Raw genomic sequence first — 10372 nt, 5'->3', positions numbered from 1 at the left:
TGTACCTTAGAGACAATCTATATTTGAAGATATATCAAAAATTATGTTTTTATGGAAGCATATGCAGTTTTAGAAGTTGCATCTGCCATGATTGAAATCTATTAAGTGATGTTTCTCCACAGAAAAGCCTTCAACAAATATGCAAGTTACAGCAATATTTTTGCTCTTATTTTCAAGGTCTATTAGAAATTTTATTAAATCTGTTCTTGACCATGTTGGTATCTTCTTAAGTAGAATAGCACTTTCTGGGGGAACCTTGTGACTGAAACATGATTATTTTTATTCTCTGTGGACTGTAGTGCATATATTAACTGGCATATTCTTTGATGAATGGCAGCATGATGTAGAGAATGAGAACCCTGGAGAACCATATGGAAGTTGGTGTTCCCATAGCAACTTCAGCATACATTGAAAGAATCTGTTTCCATGGCTATCTTCCTCTACAGTGTAATGGACTTAGTAAAGGAACTGTATTTTTTTAAATTCTCTTTGTCTACACATTGATTAAGGTAAAGCATTCTAATTTTAATGGATGTTTGAATCAGATGGGTGGAAATTGATTTATATAGTATATAAATATAACCCTACTTCTGCTTCTTAACTCAATATGGCAGTAGAAAACTCACATTTTCTAATTCATAGAAATAAGGTCATCTGTTTATAATAGTTTAAACTGCATAAGACACCAAATAAATATTTGGTTCTCTCCAAACTAGTTGAGGTTCTGCACCTTTTTTCAATACCATTTCAGGCATTGTTTTTTTTTTTTTTTTTCAGCTATTTTTAGAAATAATTGCTTGTTTTTATTACCATTGTTAGAATCAAACCTTGATTTAAAAGAAAAACTTCTAACTGATGGTCTAGATGGCAGAAAAGTATTTTAAATGAATGATGACTCAGATTTGGATAGGAAAACAGGTTATAATTCTTTCAGGAAATGAATTGAGTTAGGTCAATGATTTTATTTTTTCTAGGTTTACAGTTTTAATTTCTTTTATTTATTTATTTATTATCATATTATTGTACTGGAGGTACATTGTTACATTTACAAAAGTTCTTATATCATTGTTAAATTCATTCCTTCCATCATTCTCCTTTATCCCTCATGCCCTCATTTCTGGAACAGTTTCAACAGGTCTCATTTTTCCATTTTCATACATGAGTACATAATATGTTCACTACATTCACCCTCTTACACCCTTTCCTTATATCCCTCCCAACACTGGTACCAACCTCCAGATAGGACCTGTTTTACTTTCCTGTTCTCCGTTTTTCAAAAAAGGCATTTTTGTTTGTTTATGATACCTATACACAGGAAGTTTCATTGTTACATTTCCATGTACATATGTGTAAGTTTAGTTTCTATAAACTACTTTTTGATATTCTCATTTATTACTGTTTGTAATAAATGCAAGTGAGAAATATAACAGTAAGTAATAAAACTAATGTATGGAAGTTATATATACAGCTGCCATGTTTTGAATAAATATGGGCAAAATATGAGATAGAGTTTTTAATGCTAAGATAATGGACTTTTAAATTTTTTGATATTTTCTTAAATGTTTCTATATTATGCACAGCATAATTTACTTCTAAAAATAATTGAAATATAAAAGATCATTTGTCTCTTCAGTTAATAAGATCACATTCTGTGTTTCCTGTGTAAGTGAGCTAGAAACCAACAAGAAAAAAGTAAATAAAATGTTCTCTACTTGAAACTTCAGAAACATATTTTTCAAAATTCATGGATAAGGAGTAATTCTAATGGAAATTAGAACATAGTTACATCTAAATATTATGGAAGTAGGCTATAAATTACCCTCAAAGAAGTACTTTACATGAATGGCACAAGTTTTGATCTATGCTACTTATTTAGCTAAGGAAACAATCAATAAACTTATGCAAAAGTCAATAGAAATTATTGACACAGAAACAAAGAAATGTTTAATAATAAAAGCATAACAAAGTATCTGAGAACTCTAGGGAAATGAGTAAATGAAAGGGAATATGATTGATGGGCTTCATATATGTCTATGAAATAGAATGAGGAAACCTCTTGCAATTGCTTTAAGTGAGGTGAGGAGGGGCCTGCTTGGAGGAGATGGTGGGGCTATCTAACCAATGTAGAATGTAAGGCTATTTGGGATTGTCACAATGAATCCCCCTATAGAATGAATATGTCCTAATATAAATGGGGAGAAAAGTCTAACATACATGAAAATATAGTTTCACAAGGAGAAAACAGACAACAGTTGGAAGTGGGTAGAATATGTGAGGAGTAATTGATGACTTTCAAAATTAATTGAATTGAAAAAACAGAGATCAAAGAATCCTAGAGAACCTCAGGTAAGAAAGAGAATAGGAAAGAAAAAAGAAAAAACAAGGGAGGAAGACATTTAGAAATATCTATCAAAATCCTGAAAAGACAATGACAAAGAAAATATCTTGAAGGCAACCACTGGCAGAGGAAATATTTGGTAATGCTAACTCCTTAGAAATTTTGCAAGCCGAGAGAGTGTCATCTATGAAGTGCTGTCAGCCTAAAATTCTATGCTCAGAGAAAATACTACTTAAAAATTAAAATCAAATAAAGTCTTCCTCAGATAAATAAAATCAGACAAATTCACTACCAGTAGAAATGAACTATATGCAATATTTTAGAAAGTTCTTCAGGCATACAAAGTGTGACAACAGAAATTTGCATCTATTCTACAAAAATAAAGAGTACTGGAAATTGTAAAGTAAGGATTAATATGAAAGACTTTTTCTTATTTTAATAACTTCTTTACTTTAAAGTAGAAGAACTCAGAGGTGGGGGTAATGGGAAGGTGGCAAATAATATATACACATGTAATTAAATGTAAAAATAATAAAATGAAAAATTTTTAAAAGATGTTTTATTCATAAAAAATAAAGTAGAAGACTAGCAATGTATTAATGTAAGATATTGAAAATACCAAATTAAGTGGTAATTTTACCTGATTATGAACAAAAGATTTGCTATTATGAATCTGGAAATTCTCTGAAATTGTTTTAAAAATTCAGAAAACTTCAATCAAAAATTTAAATAAAAAATAATTAGATGATCTAATTAAGAAAGAATTTGGGCACTCTCCTGAACAAATAGACTGGTTTATTGTTCAGGTGGAGTAATTTATGCAATGTGGTATTTTTCCAGGAATCAACACAATGAAACAAGTTTGACAAAATGAATAGAAAAGCCAAAAAATATGCATGTGTACATAAGGAAGCATGATGAAAACGGATGTGCGGGTCATGGAAATTAAAAGTTATTCTTGAAATGGCTCTGGATCACATAGGAAATAAAAACTATTTTTTATGGTTTATGCCTATACAAAAACCTAGGTTGGAAAAAAAACTTCAAAAGTTTTCAAAAGACAAAAACAGTTTTTATTAAAGAAAAAAAATTAAATCTGAACGTGAAATATTGTTAACTTCAACTACAATAAATTAAGGTTGTCTGTTAGAGATACAATGTATAGTGTGATGATTATAGTTCAAAACACTATCTTCTATACTTGAGTAGCTCTGAACTGTTCTTACCATACACAATAAAATGATAACTATGTGAGATGATGTATGTATCAACCTGATTATGGCAATCATTTTACACAAGTCACACAGTAAACTTTAAATATATGTAATTTTTACCTGTCAATTATATGCTCAATAAATCTGGAAAAATTAAGAACCTCTGACCATTAAAAGCACCACAGTGAAAGAAAATCTACAACTGTGAGAAGGTTTCACAATTCCATTCCTACAATCAACAAAAATCAGTACATAAAACTCAGGGTGAATAAAAACAATCTGATATTAAAATAAAGCACAAATATTTAATATTAAAATAAAGAAGGAAGGTATTAAATAAAGACTAGTTCACAAATTATATAAGTAAACATTTCAGATAAAATGAATATGTTTAGCCAGTCAAGATATGACATAAATAATGTAGAAAAGTCTGGAGAGTTTTTAAAAAATATAAGAATTAAAAAGCAAGTTTAGAAAAGTCAAAAGATACCAAAACATATCACATAAAAGACATAAGGTCACTATTAAAAACAATTACATTCCATATGCTATCAATGAAAAATTGAAATAAAAGTCAATGTCACTTACAATGTTATTGTGAATAATTAGAGAAATTTAATAAAATATAGTAAGATTTATGCTAAAACTATTTTAAAAAGTTGCTGAAAACGATTGAAAGAAAACTTTAATGGAGTGATTTACCATGTTCATGGGTCAGAAGATCCTTTATTGATAAAATATCAATTTTGCTCAAATCGATGTAAAGATTCAAGACAATTTCAATAATAATCTTATCACTTCTTTTGCAGAAATTGACAGGCTAACTTCAAGATTTATATATATATAAAAACAGTTCTATATTAACAATTGCAACTTTTAAATATATATATGTAAGATAATGTGGTATTTGCTTAATGGTAGAGGTATAAATGGATGGAGATGAAGATAAAATCCAGAAATATGCTGCCATATAATAATTTTTGACAAAATGCCAAGGTACTTTAATGGGGGAAAATATAGTCTTTTCAACAAGCAGGTCTTGAGAAGGACATAATTTTGGTGTTCCCCCCCAAATTAATCTCTAATATGATGATATTTGGAAGTGGAGTCTTTGTGAGGTAATTAGGCCAGGGGTGTGAAGCCCTCATGAATGGGGTTAGTGCCTTTGTAAGAAGAGATAGGAAAGAGATAATCTATTTCTCTCAATCAATTACAGATTTAAAAAAAATGGCCATCTTCAAACCAGAAAGAGTTCTTACCAGAAATTGGATCTTCCACTAGCTTCCTTTGAGACTTCTCAGCCTCCAGAATTGTGAGGAATAGATGCTTGTTATGGTATTCTTCTATACCAAGCTAGGTTAACTTTTCTACCTCATTCTCTAGTTTTAGGTACTAGCTTACAAACTGATATTTATGTGTTGTGGAAAGTAATTAGTTTTATACTTCCTGGGCACATAGGTTGAGGTTAAAGAAATGTGGCTTTTGAGGTAAGAAAAAAATGGTACTTTTCAGTTAAAAAAGATAGCTTATTACTATTAAATGTTTTATATCACAAGTGAGCAAATCACTGTAAATAACATATAAAGGCCATTCTTCATATAGCTATAGGTGCTTTACAATTCAAGTATATATGCATCTTCAGCAATACATGTTTTAATCAAGTGACTATCTCTATAAGTGAAAATATTATTATGTAATTTTGGGGTGGGGACTGGGTTTTGCACTCAGGACCTCCTGCTTGATAGGCAGGTGTTTTACCACTTTAGCCCTTTTTAGCTATTTTTCAGGTCGCTGCCTCCATTTTTGCCCAGGGTAGCATTGAACTGTGATCTTCCTATGTATGGCCTCATGCCAAGCTTTTTGATTGAGATGGAGTCTCACTTTTTTCCCATTCTGGAATCAAACCACTATCCTCCTGATCTCTGCCTCCTGAGTAGCTAGGATTACAGGTGTGCATTCATTAGTGTGCCCAGCCCTGAAAATATTATTTTTTATTTAATTGTTTAATGTTGCATATGTGATTCTGATCTTCACATAGATGATGCGGTTTTGATATATAACCTATGAATTCTGTAGACTTAATTTTAAAAAAAGTAGCCCACAGTGGACAGGCCAGGTGAGTTGAGTAAGACTGCCAAACAACTACAGTATTCTCAAACACTGACAGACACAAGAAGCACAATGGTGAAGATCCTTGCCTGGAAGAGCAGGAATTGGATCCTTTCAGTATTATATGTGAGATAAAGACATCCTGCACAATGGTAAAGGAATACTTAGTGTCAATTGCTGTCACAAAATTTAAGGAAAAGAATGAAAGAACTCAATTAATGCTAGGCTATTGGAGTAAGCCTTAGAATTTGGAAATTATTTAATAGAAATTAGCAAAAACAAAAACAAAACCTAACCCACAATGAACCAACTTTCACTGGAACTAAAAACTTCATGAAAGTCATGCTTGTGTAAAATAGTCATTTGTCTCTACAGCTATGGAAAATGTCATAGCACTTTAAAATTGCAAGATGCTTTTACATACTCAATATTTTATCATTTGAAAAAGTAGATCAGGAAATATGAAAAGCAATATAATTTGTACTACTGGATCTTTTTTTGGTGAGGGTGTGCTGAGATTGAACCCAGGGCCCTCCAATGCTAATCACACACTCTTAACACTGAAACAAACCCCAACCCCTATATTAATGAATCTTAAAAACATATGGCTACATTTATCAGGTGAGTTTTGTCTCTGCCTCCCAAATTCATATGTTGAAATCCTAACCTATAGTTCCTCAGAATGTGCTTTGTAAGTACACCTTCTAAGAGTTATTCATTTAAAATGAATCCTTTATTGTGGGCCCAAATCCTGTTCGACTAGCGTCCTTTTAAGAAAAAAGGACACACACACAGGACACCAGGGAAACACACTCAATGTATTTATAGAAGATACTGAAAGAGGCTAATTCTAAAATGGCCACTGTTCATGTGCCCATCTATATCAGCAAGTTACTTGAATTACTATACTATTGTAGCAAATCCAATATCAATTTGGATTCAAGGACCATTTAAAAATCTAGTAATAAAAAAATCAATTTTCATATCTCAACCATCATTTAAATGGAACTTTAAATATCTTTAAGAGATATTCTGATTTTATTTATTTATTTATTTTTGAAAGCTCCTACTATCTGAGCAGAGTTTTATTCCTTAAAAAAATCTGCCTATTATGAGCACATGACCTCAGTTTTCACAGAGTGGAATTTAATTCCACAGTCAAAATCATCTGCAACAGAACTTCTCATACTCAGTTTTTGAAATTCAATGCTCACCTTTAAAGTATTTGACAGTTTTTCCTCTTAATTATAAAATAGCATCTTTGTCACATACAAAAATAGTTTGGAGATGCTGCTGGAAAGCTGAAACAGTCCACATGTGATTGACTCCTTCTGTTGCTTTGTATAGGGCAAGTGCCTTGTATGCCCCTGTTATAAAGATCATCACTTCTCTAGCATCCATCATTGTCCCCACACCAACAGTTAGAGCCATATTTGGATAAATTTCCATCAAAGTATTCATCATTTTCCAAAATGGAATCTATTGCTGGAGTTTTTAATCTTGTCCTTGATACTAAACTGGATCCTGGCTCATTGAAAGCAATATGACCATCTGGACCTATTCCTCCAATGAAAAGATCTGTTTCACCAACTTCTTTTACTTTCTTTTCAAATGCTTATAAATCTGCAGCATTCCCACCAAGGCTATGAGCATTATCAGGATCTATATCAATATGATTTAAAAAGTTATTCCATGTATAAGAATGGTAGCTTTCAGGATGATTTCTTGGAAGCCCTACATTTTCATCCATGTTAAAAGTCTTCACATATTTAAAAGAAAGATCTCCATTCTTGTGATACTCTATTAGTTTTTTTGTAAGATCCTAAAAGTGTACTCCTTGTTTGTAGGCCCAGTGTAAAATATCTGTCCTGTCCAGATTTGAACTGAATAATACAATTACAGATGTGTTTGGCTGCACATTCCCTGGCCAACTCATAGTTATCAAGAATTACAACCCTCATTTTGGTGATACACAGCTTCAGCACAGGAAATTGAAAGCAACGGACCTACTGGCTCCTCTAACGCTTGAACAGTGTGAATTACCAGCACCCAGTAACCCGTGAGTGACCCAGAGGGCAGGGAACATGCAGTACAAGGACCCGGATCGATATTCTGATTTTAAAATACACATTTGGAGTTGGGTACTGGTCACTCCTGCCTGTATCTTAGCTACTTGAAAGGCAGAGATCAGGAGGATCACAGTTCAGGCCAGCCCAGGCAAATAGTTTGCAAGACCCTGTCTTGAAAATATCCAGTGCAAAAAAGGAGCTAATGGAGTGGTTCAAGTGGTAGAGTGCCTGCCTAGCAAGTGTGAGATCTCTGAGCTTAAACCCCAGTACTGGCAAAAAAAGGTATATACACACATTTGATAACATTTAGTGTTAACCATCTGCCATCTGCTATACTTTGGATACATGCCTCCCAATGGCCCATTTGTTAAAGGCTTGATCACCGTCCCATGGAAGGTGGTATAAGGAAAGGCATAGTGGAAGGAATTAGATCACTAGGGACATTAGGACTCCAGTCCCTCCTACCTCTGTCTGTGCTTCCTAGTGTCATGAAATGAGCAGCTTTGCCCCATTATGTTGTACTGCCTCACTGTGCTGTGCCTAAAAGCAGCAGAGTCAAGTGACCACTGACTCAAATCTCTAAACCTGTGAGTCAAAATAAATCTTTCCTCATTGCTTATCTCTGTTATTTTGTCAGAGTGATGGAGAACTAACATATCAACATTGTTTCATCAATCTAAGGAGGAAGTTGCAAGTCTCTTTTGTAAGGAAATTTTTAGATGCCACACTGAAAAAAGATTCTGGTGCATTAGAGGGTGGGTTCAGAATAATAAAATCCATTATAGAATATCAAATGATTTCTTCTTTTTCAGAGTCTGAACTGGTAACTAATTCCTTTTCTGACCTCAGTTTGACACTACTTTATTTTAAGTACACAAGAAGCTCAATTTTTGTCATATTTTATTTTGAGGTTGAAGTTTTCTACATAACTGATGTGGAAGTTATTTTTGAAAGTAGCAACATTTAAATAATCACAGACAAGCACCTTAATGTAAATTTCTTTTATTTTCCAAAGCAGCGATTTTAGCTTATTATTTTTTTAGTGAATTAAACTGGGTTATACTCAGTTCATAAGTCAAGGCAGCAGTTCAATTTATGTGAACAGTAATCTCAGTGAACTTTCTTACCCCAGCTCCCCCATATGTTTTTTGAATGTGGGACCGCCTGTTAATCTTAAATTTCAAACTGTCATTATTTATACTAAAAGATTGTGGATAGTTTCTATCACATTATAATTCAATTCTTAAGGATGATTTATAAGATATACAAAATGTGCTGTCTCTAAAGTGACAATGATCTTTGAAGAGAATGTAATATTTAGAAGAAGGAAGTTACCTAATATTAAGGATGATTTTTTTAGTTAATATTTTTCTATGTGAATGTTGTTTTATAATCACAACTGACTAACTAGTATGTGAGCATGGAGTATTTTAATTCACTTTTCCTCTTTCCTGCATCTGTCTGATTAGATACAACCTATAAGACATGATAGGCAATGTTACTGAAAGGAAGAAAATTTTAACCACCACTGTATCTGGTGTTTGAACTCACGTTCTTGTGCTTACTAGGCAAGCACTCTACCACTTGAACCATGCCTCTAAGCCAGTTTTTTTAAAATTTACTTTTTGGATAGGGTCTACTGTTTTGCCTGCAGCTAATCTTGACTTTGATCATCCTATCTATGCCTCTAGTGTAGCTAGACAACAGGCATGTGATACCACACCTACTTGTTGATTAAGATGGGATCTCACAAATTTTCTCCTCAGCTGGTCTGGAACCATGATCCTACTGATCTTTTCCTCCCAAGTAGCTGAGTTTATAGATACATGCCACCATGCCTGGCCATAACCATCAAATCTTTAAACTTGGGAGAAGTCATGGTAATAGGATGAATGATTGGAGATTTTAAAAGATAGTATATGAAATGCTGATTGTTCCACTGCTAAGTAGGTAATAAAATATACATGGAATGTTTTAATTATTTTACAATATACTCTAGAAAAAGCAAAATCCAAGATACTGATATAACCTTTCCATCTAAAATCTGATTGTCAGTTGCAAATATACAAGGGGTTAATGTGTCCATTCCTACCCTCCCTATTATAGACTTAGGAAAAAAAATGGCATGTCTTGTATAAGAAGAAAATGTCAAAAGATTATAAAACACTGTGAAGAAAACTTTTTTGGTGAGTCTTCCAGAATCTTTAAATAAGAAACATCAAAAATAATGTTATTGTAATGAAACCAAATAATGAAATCATGTTTTCTAGCATTATTTCTACCTATCTGTACTGCATAATTAGTGGTAGGCAAGTTAGGCTATAAACTGTGAGAAAAACAACATATTTTCCAATTCTGGCTCCTAGCTCTGCTGCAAGCAGCTGGGAATGTTTTCCAGAAATAGAAGATGGCTGTAACAAACAATAAAATATAAGCAGTGAGAGCCACAGTGATCTCTTTATCACATTTGTCATCCTGTACATACTGAGGGAGTTATCAGAAAGCCAGTGAGTCTGAAGGCGATATGTCACAATCTGTGGGTTCACTTGGTCCCAAATGATTTGTGCATTCATTAGAAAACAAGGGAAGAATTTAAATAAAAACTTAAACAATGAATTCATATTCTTCATAACTTAGAATGA

The 10372-nt window shown here is 32.8% G+C and overlaps 1 pseudogene; it reads right to left on the bottom strand.

The window, feature by feature from the left end:
* Positions 1-6864: 6864 nt before the first annotated feature.
* On the bottom strand, positions 6865-7634 carry LOC141417295 (glucosamine-6-phosphate deaminase 2 pseudogene; annotated as a pseudogene).
* Positions 7635-10372: the final 2738 nt, after the last annotated feature.

The sequence above is a fragment of the Castor canadensis genome, chromosome 2, assembly GCF_047511655.1.
Source record: "Castor canadensis chromosome 2, mCasCan1.hap1v2, whole genome shotgun sequence".
Lineage (NCBI taxonomy): Eukaryota > Metazoa > Chordata > Mammalia > Rodentia > Castoridae > Castor > Castor canadensis.
The sequence above is the reverse complement of the archived record's forward strand: the minus strand, read 5'-3'. Positions and strand labels throughout refer to the sequence as shown.